General features: G+C 42.5%; 1 protein-coding gene across 2 annotated transcripts in view; it reads right to left on the bottom strand.

Annotated features, from left to right (window-relative positions):
- Positions 1-13,312, bottom strand: part of NPY1R (neuropeptide Y receptor Y1) — a 152,425-nt gene extending 139,113 nt beyond the window's left edge. For both annotated transcript variants that reach the window (XM_073644464.1, XM_073644457.1), the window contains exon 1: positions 12,941-13,312. The gene's annotated coding sequence lies outside the window, so the exon portion shown is untranslated. The remainder of the gene's footprint in view (positions 1-12,940) is intronic.
- Between the last annotated feature and the right edge of the window lie 3,670 nt (positions 13,313-16,982).

Genomic DNA, 16,982 nt, shown 5'->3' with positions numbered 1-16,982 from the left:
GCTACCTATTTGTTGGCTTACTTTAAGATAGAAATGTGCGTCACAGTTTTACAGCGTTTTGTATGAACATTAAACTTCACCCTTTCCTGTTAAGCCATGCACCTTATCAGACAGGTTACGCCTGTGGCGCCCCTGCTGCGCATTGGTGCCACAGAACCCAGAAGGGTGCATGGATGGATTTCTCCACAAGAGGCCCTCAGTACATTCATACACCTCCACCTTCCACCTTAGACTAGCAGAGGGAGCCCGTTAGGGACATGTATAGGGGAGGTGGAGCCAGGCAGCTCAGTCTTCAGTTAGTTAGAGTCTAGTGATTAGATTAGTACAGTGCAGTGTGCTCTAAAGAGAGAGCAGCACGCGGGCTACTATGTGAGGTAAGCTAGGCCTCCAGCAGCCCTGAAGCCTAGTGAGGGCCCCGAGTGTGGTCGACGGCAAGGAGAAAAGGAGAGTGGAACCAAGGGGGCAGAGGAGCATAGGAAGCTCACCCCGTTATATTTACCAGACACCGGGTCCGCGCCTACAGGGACTCATTATACCCATTGGGAACAACCGGAATCCCAGGAGGACTACAACTCCCTGGCAAACCTGAAGCTAGGCAAACACAGGATCAGGAACCACAAAGGCCCCGACATCCAGGGAAAGTGGTTACCAACCAGAGGTCCTACTTCAGAGCAACAGGTGAAGTAAAAGCAGGACACATAATCTAGGCTCAGTTCCAGGCTGGCCAGGAGCATACACAGAGACAGACACGGATCAGGAGGCCTTATACTCGCTCCCTGGGGAGAAGTCCAAAAGTGCGCCCTTCAGCTGGGGTACCCTGGACCGTACTTAACAGCTGTACCAGTAAAGGTAATGAAGCAAAGTCCCCAAAGTCCCTGTCTCTGTCCGTTACTCCTGCGGCGCCATCCTTCCTCCCCTGCACTACAACGCCCAGCGCACCATTCATCTATACTACACTGCCCTGAGGCCCGCTCCGCCTGTGGGGAGCCGTACCATCCTTAGCTGCCCTGACATCTGCCTCAGAGGACTGTTGCAGCGCTGGTGATCCTCACCAGACACCACAGGTGGCGTCACGAACTCTTTGAACATTAGCTAATAGTCAGTATCCCCTTTTGTGCACTGACCGCCCTGGGCCAGCCACCGTGATATCTCCCAAAGAGTGCCCCACGGCTCCGGGGGCGAGTCACGCCCCTAAGCTAATAAGTAATAAAACGTGTAAACCACATGATAAATATGATGCAGCCATGAAAGAGTTAATTGGTGGAAATTACAAACTGACACTTTTAACTTCATAAGTATTCCCCAATGTATACAGTGGTATTCAATTTTATGCATTTTATAACAAGCATTGATTATTTTGTCTTAATCATTAAGTATAAATCATGGGTTTCATAGTGTGTTTTTTTCAGCTGATTAAGCCTTTGGGCACTCTGATGTTATAGTACATCACCACTCTGTATCAGGCATCACTGATAGCACCATTTAAAGGGAACCAGTCATGCTTGATAATGCTATTAATTTGCAGATAAAGAGTTTAATAGCCTTATGAAGGTGCCCGGCCAGAGAACTGGAAGTGTGGCTCCTGGAAGAAAATTAACTTTATTGCTCCTGGGAGCTGCTGGCTTTCAGTCCTACGGTCGTGCACAGAGCAAATATAGTCACCGCCCACAGCACCAAGAGTGGCAGCTGCAAGCACACCCTGACATTGATTGACAGCCGGCTTTGCACTTATGCATTGCGGAGCCAGCTGTTAGTCGGTGCTGGGGCAAGCTTACTTTCAGCACTACAGCTGGGCACTTTCATAACGCTATTAATTGGCAGATTAATGGTATATTTGCAGCTTAATAGTTTTTACAAACCTGACAGGTTCCCTTTAAATGATTGGCTTGCCACTGCATGCATGCGTATACGTGCATCTCCACCCCCCATGACATCATCTTGGGTTGCCCCCGCTTGTCATCTTGGTCCTCTTATGGCTGGATTTTATAAAACAATCATCAATTTCACAATATACTACAATGCTGAAGTTTTGCGATCCAACAGGTGCTTTACAGACATCATCACTGTCCCCATTGGGGCTCACAATCTAAATTGCCTATTAGTATGTGTTTGGAGTTTGTGAAAAAAACAGATCACCTGGAGGAAACCCACGCAAACACTGGAAGAACATACAAAACTAAATGCCAGAATAGCTGTCAATTAGTCTATGTCTAATCTTTTTTAAATACTAAAATAAGAAAAAACTATATGTTTGATTGATCTAATCACACTGATCTGACAAATCATGTTGCCAGCTCATTTTTCCAATGAATGTAGCAAAAAAACAAAACGCAAAAATTAATGATTGCATTGTTATTTTTTCAACATTTCGTCCCACTTGCTATATTTTCCCGTCTTTCAGTATGTGAGTAGACTGAATGATGTAATTCAAAATTATATCTCAACCTGCAAAAAATCTCTCACATGGCCATGTGGATGGAGAAGTAAAAAATTGTGTTCTTGGAAGAAGGGGAAGAAATAGCACACAAAACGAAAAATGGGCTGGTCTTGAAGAGGCTAAAGAATCATATGACTTTCCATTGAACTGAACATTAACCTATAAAGTTGTACTTTATGAGTTACATATCCTTTATTGCGCACCATCAGCCATATCTACAGATTAGCTACAACAATATGAAAAGCTCATACATAAACTATATAGACAGGTACAATATGTGTAAAAATGCTGCTCATACAGCTCCAGTTTTAAGGAATTATATTTCAAATATTAATGGTCAGTTCAGCTTCTGGACACAGTCATATACATCAAAAACAATACCCTACAAACATCAATTTTCCATAAACCTACAGGCCATCTGGCATGTCTTAGATGGAACAGCTTTCATCCAAGACACACAGACAAATCCACCATCTACAGTCAAAGCTCTGAGATATATTTGGTTCTGTTCAGACAGTGAAGATAGAAAACTACACCTGATATCACTCAGGAATACATTCCTACAACATTGATACCATCCACTGGTAACAGATCAACAGATTCAAAGACCCCAAAAATCCCAAAAAGCAGCCTCCTGGATTACAAACAAAGGGAGAATGACAACAGGGATAACACCAGGGTGCCTCTTGTGGTCACACCCAAACCCTACATGAGCATTTTTAGGAAAGTTGGAGATCTTCAAACCCATATTCCACAGAGACCACAGACTAAAAGAAATATTCCAAAATCTACCACTACTCTCATACAAACAGACACCAAAATTAAAGGGGTTGCCAACTACGTTTTTTTTATTGATGCCCAATCCCTAGGATAGGCCATAAACATATGATTGGTGGGGATGTAAACCTCGGCACAATCTTTGATCAGATGTCAGAGCCAAATTTTCAATTTATGCATCAATTTTTGTATTTGTATGAGTGCTGAAGGTTACATTTATCTCAGATGTCAGAGCCGACGGCGGCCACCGGCAGTTCTCGGATGTTGTCAGAACACAACAGATCCATCAAAACTATAGTGAGCCACAGACACTATGGAAATGGCAGATTTGCTGTGTTCCGGTACCATCCGAGAACTTCTGGCTGCTGCCAGTGCCGGTAACAGCTGCTCGATGAGGGTGCTGGGTGTCACACTACCACCGATCAGATATTAATAGCCTAGCCGAAGGCTCTAACAGTATAAACTACAGATCCTGTAACTGCATCTTAACAATAAACACAGTCCATATACCCAGCAGAACACAGGACTTCTCATGTGCACACTCCAATGTGCAGTACATGATACTTTGTACAATGTGTCCTGAAGGAACCATGGTGAAACTAAATCTATATTAAATATATATACTAAATATTGGGGAAACCAAAAAAAACCTACAAATGTGGACAAATCTTCAGACACATGATAAGAAATGGGCTGGACACCCCTGTGAGATAACATTTCTGTAGACCTGGACACAGTGTGACAGATTTAAAAGTCTTAATACTTAGAGGTCTTTTACGAACAACAGAGAGAGAGAAATCAGAGAATTCAAGATGATAAAGATGCTCATGTCTTTGATAAATTACTCAATCTAATACCTGGATTTTTGACCCACTACATGGATACCCTTCACCCCTCCACCAAGCTGACTCCAGATCCCTAATCTACTCAGTCATCACCCCTATTACCTCTTCATCTGTAACAAAACTCAGTCACATCTAGAATGCCCAAGCCCATCCAGACCATGCACAAATGTGTTGTAACATACAGGTGCATCTCACTAAATTAGAATACCATCAAAATGCTAATTTATTTCAGTTTTTCAATACAAAAAGTGAAACTCATATATTATATAGAGTCATTACAACAGAGTGATCTATTTCAAGTGTTTATTTCTGTTAATGTTGATGATTATGGCTTACAGCCAATGAAAATACAAAAGTCATTATCTCAGTAAATTAGAATACTTTATAACAACAGTTTGAAAAATGTTTTTAAAATCCGAAATGTTGGCTTACTGAAATATTCAGTAAATGCACTCAATACTTGGTCGGGGCTCCTTTTGCATCAATTACTGCATCAATGCGGCGTGGCATGGAGGGATCAGCCTGTGGCACTGCTGAGGTGTTATGGAAGCCCAGGTTGCTTTGATAGCAGCCTTCAGCTCATCTGCATTGTTGCGTCTGGTGTCTCTCATCTTCCTCTTGAAAATACCCCATAGATTCTCTATGGGATTAAGGTCAGGCGAGTTTGCTGGCCAATCAAGCCCATGATACTGTTGTTGTTAAACCAGGTATTGGTACTTTTGGCAGTGTGGACAGGGGCCAAGTGCTGCTGGAGAATGAAATTTCCATCTCCAAAAAGCTTGTCAGCAGAGGAAAGCATGAAGTGCTCTAAAATTTTCTGACAGCTGGCTACGCTGACTTTGGTCTTGATAAAACACAGTGGACCTACACCAGCAGATGACATGGCTCCCCAAACCATCACTAATTGTGGAAACTTCACACTAGACCTCAAGCAGCTTGGAATGTGTGCCTCTCCATTCTTCCTCCTGATTCTGGGACCTTGATTTCCAAATGAAATACAAAATTTACTTTGCATTTACTTAGTGTGTCAATGACTGCCTTCTGGACATCTGTCAAGTCAGCCGTCTTCCCCATGATTGTGGAACCTACTGAAACAGATTAAGGGACCTTTTTAAATGCATAGGAAGCCTTTGCAGGTGTTTTTCGTTAATTATTCTGATTTACTGAGATAATGAGTTTTGTGTTTTCATTGGCTGTAAGCCATAATCATCAACATTAAAGAAGTTGTCCACTACTTTACTCCCCCCCCCCAATGTATCCCACCGGGGCCCCTAAGACTTATTGTAAATACCTTCTGTTGCTGATAATGCCTGTGAGCTGCGCTATTGGTGGCCTCTCACAGGCCACGGGGGGATACATGGGGGGGGGGATATAAAGTAGTGGAAACCCCCTTTAACAGAAATAAACACTTGAAATAGATCACTCTGTTTGTAATGACTCTACATAATATATGAGTTTCACTTTTTGTATTGAAGATCTGAAATAAATTCACTTTTTGATGATATTCTAATTTAGTGAGATGCACCTATATATAATTTTTCTGTTTAGCTAATAAAGGTGCCACGTGTACATACTTTTGTATTTTTGGGCATAAAAGTATTCACATAGAATGTTCAGTCCTATAACCAGAAGATACAGATGATATTATTAAAGAAAATTGTCTGCATTTTGACTAATGAATGATGTGTGTAACTTACATGCCATTTGTTCACAATGTACTTTTCTAACCTGTACATAGCGTATTAGCATTCAGTAATGACCACATATTTATATCCAAACTTCAGCAGCAAGTACTTGATGATCTGCAGACCACAGAATGACCTGATAGTTCCAGGATACAAATGATCCATCGCAGAAGGTGACAAAATAAAGAATCCTGATGAGAACCAGGGATCTGTTCCTTGTAAAACTGTTTGTTTAACGTCAATTTATTGTTTCCTAATCACTAAATGTTTCATGATCCAGGAGCAACAAAATATCAATTCTGCATTTTACTGAAGTTACAAAATTCTAGAAAAATATTTAAAAAGGTATAAAAATTCATCATATTTCATATTTCAAACAGGTTATGGCACATGTTACTAGCTCCATTTTGGTTTTATGGAGAGAATAATCTATTTATAATAGTATTTAACTGCTTGAGAGATATAAACAAATGAATCTCATAAGATAAACATTCTTACCCTTTAAAAGAACCATTACACCATTATGACAGTGCTTAAATATCATGTGCACCTAAAATGGCAAATCTAGATAATTGATACTTAATTGATAGCTACATTACCAGGAGAAGTTGGGTGCTGTTGTAGGAACATTTACAGATATAAGGACCCTTATAATGTTCTTATTATTATTTTTTATTCCAAGAGTGCACATGCCAAATGACATCATGCGGCCAATGATAACATGAAACATTTAATTCATTAAAGGTGGCTGCATCACAAAGACAACCCCTGTCCATATGCCTTATTACGGCAAAAGGACATCTTAGAAAGAGTTTCCCAGTTGGGCCCCCCTCCCGCCTTCTATGAACTATGACCTGGAACTACTAGCAAACAGTTGCTAGCCCATGGTTTTACGAATGTTTTGGTGTTGTTATGTTACTGGGATCTAAGGGGTAAAGGTTCTCCTTGTGGAGAATGACAAGCCAGGCCTGGCATGTCAGAATGATGAGACTTATACACCATGCATGCTCCTCTGGGAAATTATATATGCAAATTGCCTCTTCAGAGAGGAAGAGGACTTGATCTGCCACCTGTTGGAACCAGCGATCCCAAAAGTCAATATTGATACTTTAACAAGCCTTGCCATATGACTTAGGATAAAAGCCAAACCAGAATCTGAATTTGCAGTGGTCTTTCAGGGTGTTGTCAGTGCAAAGTGCAAAGTATGAGATCTGACTTTGCTAGGTGAGAGGCTGGGATCTAAGGGGTAACGCTTCTTTTTGTGGAGAGTGACAAGTCAAGCCTGGCATGTCAGAATGAGGAGACTTATATGCCATGCATGCTCCTTTGGGAAATTAAATATGCAAATTGCCTCTTCAGACTCTCCTGATTCTGACATGCCAGGCCTGGCTTGTCACTCTCCACAAGGAGAAGTGTTTACCCCTTAGATCCCGGTCTTAAGTCTCTCACCTAGTCAAATCAGATATCATACTTTGCACTGACGAGGGGTAACACTCCAAAATACTGGGTCTGCAAATTTAGATTCTGGTTTGGCTTTTATCCTAAGTCTTATTGGTAGCTATTTATCGTTAAAGGGGTTTCCCAACTCATATTTATTTTAAATAACTGTAAATGCTATAAAACAATCAAACAAAAACTTTCACGCTACGTTTGGCAATTTAGCACTGATGCTTTGGTGGTCCTCCTGGTTTTTATTCACAAGCAGATGGGACAAGTTCACTGTAGTCAATCAGAGGGCCCTTGTGGAAGAACACTATATGGACCCTTTGCAGTCCAATAGCTCTTCACAATGTAAAATTCCACCTGCTTTGGGGGTGGAAGTGGACCCCCTTACTCTTCAGGCGACCCTCTTGAGCCAACACAAGTTGGACTAATGGTTTGCCTGCCCCTGGGCATCATGGCTCCCAGGGCTGGCTCCAGATTTTTGTGGGCCCCGGGCGAAAGAGTCTCAGTGGGCCATTTAAGACATACCACCATTCATGATGCACAGATACGGCGGAAACATATAGGTATACAGCACAGGGCCCAGGCTGCCCCCTCATCCTTCATATATGCAGACATGCACACACGCACAGTACTCAGACATGCCCACACACACAGTACGCAGACATGCACAGGCACAGTAGGCAGACATGCACACAAACAGTACACAGACATGCACACACACAGTACGCAGACATGCGCACACACACAGTACACAGACATGCACACACGCAGTACGCAGACATGCACACACAGTACACAGACATGCATACACACAGTACGCAGACATGCACACACACAGTACACAGACATGCACACACACAGTACACAGACATGCACATACACAGTACACAGACATGCACACACAGTACGCAGACATGCACACACACAGTAGGCAGGCATGCACACACACAGTAGGCAGACATGCACACAAACAGTACGCAGACATGCACACACACAGTAGGCAGGCATGCACACACAGTAGGCAGACATGTGCGCACACAGTAGGCAGACATGCACACATCACGCAGACATGCACGCACACACAGTATGCAGACATGCACACACAGTACGCAGACATGCACGCACACACAGTACGCAGACATGCACACACAGTAGGCAGACATGCGCGCACACAGTACGCAGACATGCACACATCATGCAGACATGGGCGCACACAGTACGCAGACATGCACACATCACGCAGACATGCACGCACACACAGTAAGCAGACATGCACGCACACACAGTACGCAGACATGCACACACACAATAAGCAGACATGCACATACACACAGTACGCAGACATGCACACACAGTATGCAGACATGCACACTCACACACAGTATGAAGACATGCATGCACATGGTACACAGATATGCGCACATACAATACGCAGACATGCACATACACAAATACGTAGACATGCAGGCATACATACATATTTGAACACAAATTCTTAAAAACACATATAAAACGGACATAAGTATATATACACAGTCATACACACTGACATACACAGACATTTACATCATACATGGACACACACACACACACACTAGAAATATTTTTAATATGGGGATTGGGGAAGCTGGCAACAAGCCTCACTCACCGGGCTCGGTCCTGTCTCCAGTCCAGCTCCTATGCTATGTTGCTGAGCAAGGCCGCCGGTGTGTCACAGACATGGGGCCCTGGACCATCAGAGGAGCCCACTCGTCATCGCGGCCCGGTCCACTCCATCAAAATCTCTGCAGGACCTCCGGTGGTGTTTGATTGCCGGCACTTCACCAGACATGGCCACGCGCAGTCACTGTGTGACTGTGTCTGCTAGCAATGACGTGGCAAGGGCGACACATAACCACAATTAAAGGCGCAGTGCACTGTGACTGTGTCTGCTAGCAATGACGTGGCAAGGGCGACACATAACCACAATTAAAGGCGCAGTGTAGCCCCTACCGTGTCATTACAACCAGACACAGCCGCACAGCGCACTGCCATGTTTGATAAAGTGACAGCAATCAAACAGCACCAGCGGTCCTGCACAGATGCCGGGGAAGCAGCCTGGGCCCCGACAGCGAGTGGGTCCCTCTGATGGTCCAGGGCCCTGGCACTTGCCTGGGTGCGCTGGGTGCTGACGCCAGCCCTGATGGCTCCTACTGCTGATAAGAGGTGCCAGTACTAACGTATGTGACTACTTGTGGCATGTGATTACTTGTGACATGTGATTACTTGTGGCATATGATTACTTGTGGCATGTGATTACTTGTAGCATGATTACTTATGGCATATGATTACTTGTGGCATGTGATTACTTGTGACCTGATTACTTGTTTGTAAGTAAAGATTGGGAGGACCCAATGGAGGGGGGTAGGATTGCCAGAAGAAAAAAGAGGTGAATATTGTTTATTTAATTGCTTTTTAACATTTGCAGCTGTTTAAAAGAAAAAGTTGGATAACCTCAAAAGTGTCAGGCAAAATGTGTTCCTCAAACATACCCTTTTATTTTAGCTACAGCAGAGAGTCATTACCAAGAGCATCCCTCATTTTGAATCCATGCCTTAGAATGTTTTTTAAACACAGTTGGTAAGATGTGATGATATAATTAGACATTAAGAGGATAGAATGTTGCTACTGTAGCTGTCTCCTTTATCAAAACCTAACAAAGAGTTTTTTAAATAACTTTTAAAGTATAATTGAAGCACATAGGCCCATAAAGCTGTGCACTAATGCTTTAAGGTGTACAGTTGGTTCAATAGGGAAATAAAGTTATATGTGTAACTACTTTAATAGAAGCAATTGTAACTACTAAGGGGTCCACAAGCCGGCAGGGAAGGAGAGGTGGCACTCAGGAATGTACCATCCATAGCGGCAGCCTATGCGGCCGCTATCGGTCCTGTAAGTCGGGGGGTGTGGCTCAGCACTGGACACCATTTATTACAATTTCAACACTATCCGCATCCCCAGGACGTAGATAACATTAAAAAGAATAGTGTATCAGGAAGCTGAAAGCACCATTCAGCCTGCGCCTGTGAGTCTGAAACTCCATGCAGTCAAGGCGCGATGTTATCACTACATCAAGCCTGCAGTGTGGAGCCTCAGTGCTCACACTGCACAGACCGGAGCAGCGCGCCAAGGGAAAAGGGTGAGATGAGTGGTGTATTTTTTTAAAATGTCATTAATTAAGGGGACTCTTATACTGTGTGGAGGGATGGTGGGGGCCCTATACTGAGTGGGCCATTGTACTGAGTGGGGGTTGGTGGGCGAAATTATACTGAATAGGGTGCTGTGAGGGACTGTGAGGTCTCCCATACTGATTTGGGCCCCAATACTGAGTGGTGTGCTGTAGGGGCTCCCAAACTTAGCAATGACCTGTGGGTGTTTCGGTACTGAGTGATGGGCTGTGGGGGCCCTCATTCTGTGTGTGGGGGCTGTGGGCACCCTCATTCTGTATAGAGCTGTGGGTGCCCTCATTCTGTGTGGGGGGCTGTTAGTGCCCTCATTCTGTGTGGGGGCCTTGATACTGAATAAGGGGTTGTGGGGTCCTTCATACTCTGCACTTTAGGGGCATCATGCTGTGGAGGTATTATACTTTGTGAGTGGCACTGTGGGGACATCTTACTTAGCCTGAGCACTGTGGATTAAACCTACAGTGTGTGTGGGATGAAACTGGTGAGGGGGAGGGTGATTTACTGTGGGTATACCATACTCAGTGTGTGAGGTGTGAGTGTGTATGGGCATTTTTGGAAGCATCATACTCTATAATGGCCATAAAAATGGGATCACTGGTGAGAATACTGGGAGGCTTCAATAGGGACATACTGTATAACTGTGTACATGTCATAATATATGTCCTTCTCCTGGTTTATAAAAGTTGGGAGATATGAAACCGCTAAAAATCTATATATCTTTTGGAGGGGGGAGCCCAATTAGAACTTGCTATGGGGCCCTGTGATTTCTATGTATGCTACTTGTGGCACTTATGACATTACTATCCATACCTTGGTTGCAGCTGGAGTAAGAACATTTCTGCTGCTTTAGGCATTGCAGCAGCTCCTTCATATTTCCATGGTGCCTTTTACATTTTAGTTATTCCCCTTATTTCTGAACATATTGTAAATGTATATTTAGAGTAAAATAAGCATACAATGGGAGACGGTATCTGAGTATGCTTTCCGTACACAAGTGTGCATGGATTATATATGGTAACGTACTGTATAAGCTCCAGGTCAAACTGATAATCAGGGAGGCAATGTACTGTCAGTGGTGATATGACCATTAGTGGCACAGCAAAAGAAACCCTGTACTCAAGTTATACACACTATAAACTTCCAAAATATAACCAGAACAGATGTTTTCAATTACATGGACTCCGCACAACTGTGAACATCCTCACTCTTCAATATGACCTGATCCATCTGCTCACACATTCTTTTCTTTCTTAAAGTGATTCACCCTTTTGTATCTATTTTTTTTTTTTCAATTACTGGTATTTTTTTTAAGAAAATGAGATTTTTGGTAGTAAATAATTTCAGACCGGAAAGAGGAGGTCAAATTGTAATTACCCTTTTCCAAACAAGAAATGCAGCAGAAAAAATAGCCATATAATCCTTTAGAGCCTGTCATGCAAAACTTAAATACCTGAATATGTAAAGTTACAGAATGCAACAATGCCAACATTAGATACAGATCGTAATTCAAACTAATACATGTCACTGGAAGGACAAGGGGGTAAATGGCAAATGTCTTTGTATTCTACTTACATCCAAGATCAAGGATTTGTATAATAGAAAAAACGCAAAGAAAACACCTTTATAAATGCATCCCTATACCAGCATGAGCTGTTATGTATTCAGCACTGTGGAAGGCCAGTACATTAAATGTCATGTTCTTAACATGTTCTAGAGGTAACAGTATGTCTATTCTGTGTCACCTTTAACACACAGGGTCATGACTTTTTCTGAACTAACAGAAAAGATTGCACACTGAACCAATGCACTGCGCACCGCAGGTATTTTATTATATTTTGCTTTAGAATTTGTATACACACATATTTACAGTATACATTGTAGAATACTTACAACAGCATGCCATGCATACTGTAGAGGAATTCATTACATATATAACTAGGCACAGATTTTACATGAAATCTATCTACACAGATTTATCTGCACATATGTATTTATCAATTACTGTATATACAAATACATGTTATATGTACAGACTGCAAGTATCAATATCAAAGTAGAAAAGAAATCTTTTTGCCATTATGTAACCGACATTTAACCAGACTGGAATACACATAATAGAAATTTCCCCCCAAAGCCAAATATCTGTCTTACATAGTGAATCTTTACAGGCGTACGTTAACACGTTCTTATATAATATTTAGGTATAATTAAATATACTAGAATAGATTTTGCTCAGAAAACATATAATATTGCTCACTCTACTTGTAATAAATCCTGATCTCAGGAGTGAACAGGTAGGAAGGGACCTTCAGGACAGAATCAGACAAGCTTTTTTATAGGGTGCAGTTAGTGTATGTTGTGTGTATGCTGTGTGTGTTGTATGGTGTGTGTGTGTGTGTGGACAATAGATGCATACTAAGAATACTAGACACTGAAAATGTCATAGTTGCACTGAGCACAACAGAGTTACAGATCCAACCCAAGCCAATATTTCCCAGAGCTGTAATAAAAGTGCAGGCACTGTACCTTTCTGAGACTCCTGCTTCTGTCCTATGGAAACCAATGAAGGATATGTAGGAAGAGAGATGGGAAAAGCACATATGGAAAGAAACCCAGGATGGGGCATAGCTCCAGTTATTTCCCTACTCACACTGTGAAGCCTGTGGAAGATTGAGAGACGCCCCTTAAAGCTCAGCTCCACCTTACACTAACATCAAATGCAAATATGCAAGACTTCACATCTCCTAGAGCTGGCTACAAAGACAGCACCTTCCTTCACATTACCCATCTGGGGGAGTGTTGCTTAGTAATCCTGAGAGAAAGGTAATTAGATATAAAACCATGGGAAGAATAACTGCTGGAGCTGACAACAGCTTTCAAGTGTGTGTGCAAGTTTCAATTGCCAAGAAGCTTATATGTCCCTGTAGAATGTTTGCAGGTCACTGCCCCCTAGTGGTTCTAATCACTTATTGCTCTTATTTAACGTGTGCTCATAAATATGTATAGAGCTCTAATAAGTCAATTCTGATCTGATCAGAAATGTTGCTATATATAGATAGATAATAGATAGATAGATAGATAGATAGATAGATAGATAGATAGATAGATAGATAGATAGATAGATTGATAGATATTGGTGAATCCTGCTAAAACAGGTAGAAAGCCAACGAGAGGATATAAACCTTTTAATAATGAATCAGAATGTTGCTGACAGCTACAGTACAACACTAGCTGAACACACACTCTTTATGTGTATATTTATATAGTCATTTTATAGAAATATAAATGTATACTCCGATACTAGTGTGTATGTGTGTGTGTTCCGGTACTAGTGTGTATGTGTGTGTGTTCCGGTACTAGTGTGTATGTGTGTGTGTGTTCAGGTACTAGTGTGTATGTGTGTGTGTTCAGGTACTAGTGTGTATGTGTGTGTGTTCAGGTACTAGTGTGTATGTGTGTGTGTTCCGGTACTAGTGTGTATGTGTGTGTTCAGGTACTAGTGTGTATGTATGTGTGTTCAGGTACTAGTGTGTATGTGTGTGTGTTCAGGTACTAGTGTGTATGTGTGTGTGTTCAGGTACTAGTGTGTATGTGTGTGCATGTTCAGGTACCTGTGTGTGTGTGTGTGTGTTCAGGTACTAGTGTGTATGTGTGTGTGTTCAGGTACTAGTGTGTATGTGTGTGTGTTCAGGTACTAGTGTGTATGTGTGTGTGTTCAGGTACTAGTGTGTATGTGTGTGTGTTCAGGTACTAGTGTGTATGTGTGTGTGTTCCGGTACTAGTGTGTATGTGTGCGTGTTCGGGTACAAATATATATGTGTGTTCTGGTACCTCTGTGTGTGTGTGTTCAGGTACTAGTGTGTATGTGTGTGTGTTCAGGTACTAGTGTGTATGTGTGTGTGTTCCGGTACTAGTGTGTATGTGTGTGTGTTCAGGTACTAGTGTGTATGTGTGTGTGTTCAGGTACTAGTGTGTATGTGTGTGCGTGTTCAGGTACCTGTGTGTGTGTGTGTGTGTTCAGGTACTAGTGTGTATGTGTGTGTGTTCAGGTACTAGTGTGTATGTGTGTGTGTTCAGGTACTAGTGTGTATGTGTGTGTGTTCAGGTACTAGTGTGTATGTGTGTGTGTTCAGGTACTAGTGTGTATGTGTGTGTGTTCAGGTACTAGTGTGTATGTGTGTGTGTTCCGGTACTAGTGTGTATGTGTGCGTGTTCGGGTACAAATATATATGTGTGTTCTGGTACCTCTGTGTGTGTGTGTTCAGGTACTAGTGTGTATGTGTGTGTGTTCCGGTACTAGTGTGTATGTGTGTGTGTTCCGGTACTAGTGTGTATGTGTGTGTGTTCAGGTACTAGTGTGTATGTGTGTGTGTTCAGGTACTAGTGTGTATGTGTGTGTGTTCAGGTACTAGTGTGTATGTGTGTGTGTTCCGGTACTAGTGTGTATGTGTGCGTGTTCGGGTACAAATATATATGTGTGTTCTGGTACCTCTGTGTGTGTGTGTTCAGGTACTAGTGTGTATGTGTGCGTGTTCAGGTACCTGTGTGTGTGTGTGTGTGTGTTCAGGTACTAGTGTGTATGTGTGTGTGTTCAGGTACTAGTGTGTATGTGTGTGTGTGTTCAGGTACTAGTGTGAATGTGTGTGTGTTCAGGTACTAGTGTGTATGTCTGTGTGTTCCGGTACTAGTGTGTATGTGTGTGTGTGTTCAGGTACTAGTGTGTATGTGTGTGTGTTCAGGTACTAGTGTGTATGTGTGTGTGTTCAGGTACTAGTGTGTATGTGTGTGTGTTCCGGTACTAGTGTGTATGTGTGCGTGTTCGGGTACAAATATATATGTGTGTTCTGGTACCTCTGTGTGTGTGTGTGTTCAGGTACTAGTGTGTATGTGTGCGTGTTCAGGTACCTGTGTGTGTGTGTGTGTGTGTGTGTTCAGGTACTAGTGTGTATGTGTGTGTGTTCCGGTATTAGTGTGTATGTGTGTGTGTGTTCAGGTACTAGTGTGTATGTGTGTGTGTTCAGGTACTAGTGTGTATGTGTGTGTGTTCCGGTACTAGTGTGTATGTGTGTGTGTGTTCAGGTACTAGTGTGTATGTGTGTGTGTTCAGGTACTAGTGTGTATGTGTGTGTGTTCAGGTACTAGTGCGTATGTGTGTGTGTTCCGGTACTAGTGTGTATGTGTGTGTGTGTTCAGGTACTAGTGTGTATGTGTGTGTGTTCCGGTACTAGTGTGTATGTGTGTGTGTGTTCAGGTACTAGTGTGTATGTGTGTGTGTTCAGGTACTAGTGTGTATGTGTGTGTTCAGGTATAAATATATGTGTGTGTTCAGGTACTAGTGTGTATGTGTGTGTGTTCCTGTACTAGTGTGTATGTGTGTGTGTTCAGGTACTAGTGTGTATGTGTGTGTGTTCAGGTACTAGTTTGTATGTGTGTGTTCAGGTACAAATATATGTGTGTGTTCAGGTACTAGTGTGTATGTGTGTGTGTTCCTGTACTAGTGTGTATGTGTGTGTGTTCAGGTACTAGTGTGTATGTGTGTGTGTTCAGGTACAAATATATGTGTGTGTTCATGTACCTGTGTGTGTGTGTGTGTTCAGGTACAAATATATGTGTTTTCAGGTACCTCTGTGTGTGTGTGTTCAGGAACTAGTGTGTATGTGTGCGTGTTCGGGTACAAATATATATGTGTGTTCTGGTACCTCTGTGTGTGTGTGTTCAGGTACTAGTGTGTATGTGTGCGTGTTCAGGTACCTTTGTGTGTGTGTGTGTGTTCAGGTACTAGTGTGTATGTGTGTGTGTTCAGGTACTAGTGTGTATGTGTGTGTGTTCAGGTACTAGTGTGTATGTGTGCTTGTTCAGGTACCTGTGTGTGTGTGTGTGTGTGTGTGTTCAGGTACTAGTGTGTATGTGTGTGTGTTCAGGTACTAGTGTGTGTGTGTGTGTGTTCAGGTACTAGTGTGTATGTGTGTGTGTTCAGGTACTAGTGTGTATGTGTGTGTGTTCCGGTACTAGTGTGTATGTGTGTGTGTGTTCAGGTACTAGTGTGTATGTGTGTGTGTTCAGGTACTAGTGTGTATGTGTGTGTGTTCCGGTACTAGTGTGTATGTGTGTGTGTGTTCAGGTACTAGTGTGTATGTGTGTGTGTTCAGGTACTAGTGTGTATGTGTGTGTTCAGGTACAAATATATGTGTGTGTTCAGGTACTAGTGTGTATGTGTGTGTGTTCCCGTACTAGTGTGTATGTGTGTGTGTTCAGGTACTAGTGTGTATGTGTGTGTGTTCAGGTACAAATATATGTGTGTGTTCATGTACCTGTGTGTGTGTGTGTGTTCAGGTACTAGTGTGTATGTGTGCGTGTTCAGGTACAAATATATGTGTGTGTTTTCAGGTACCTCTGTGTGTGTGTGTGTTCAGGTACTAGTGTGTATGTGTGCGTGTTCGGGTACAAATATATATGTGTGTTCTGATACCTCTGTGTGTGTGTGTTCAGGTACTAGTGTGTATGTGTGCGTGTTCAGGTACCTGTGTGTGTGTGTGTGTGTTCAGGTACTAGTGTGTATGTGTGTGTG

Source organism: Phyllobates terribilis, unplaced genomic scaffold (genome assembly GCF_046119375.1).
Source record: "Phyllobates terribilis strain yellow unplaced genomic scaffold, ASM4611937v1 Scaffold_1__5_contigs__length_1240528914, whole genome shotgun sequence".
Taxonomy (NCBI): Eukaryota; Metazoa; Chordata; class Amphibia; order Anura; family Dendrobatidae; genus Phyllobates; species Phyllobates terribilis.
This window is presented reverse-complemented; position numbering and strand designations above follow the sequence as displayed.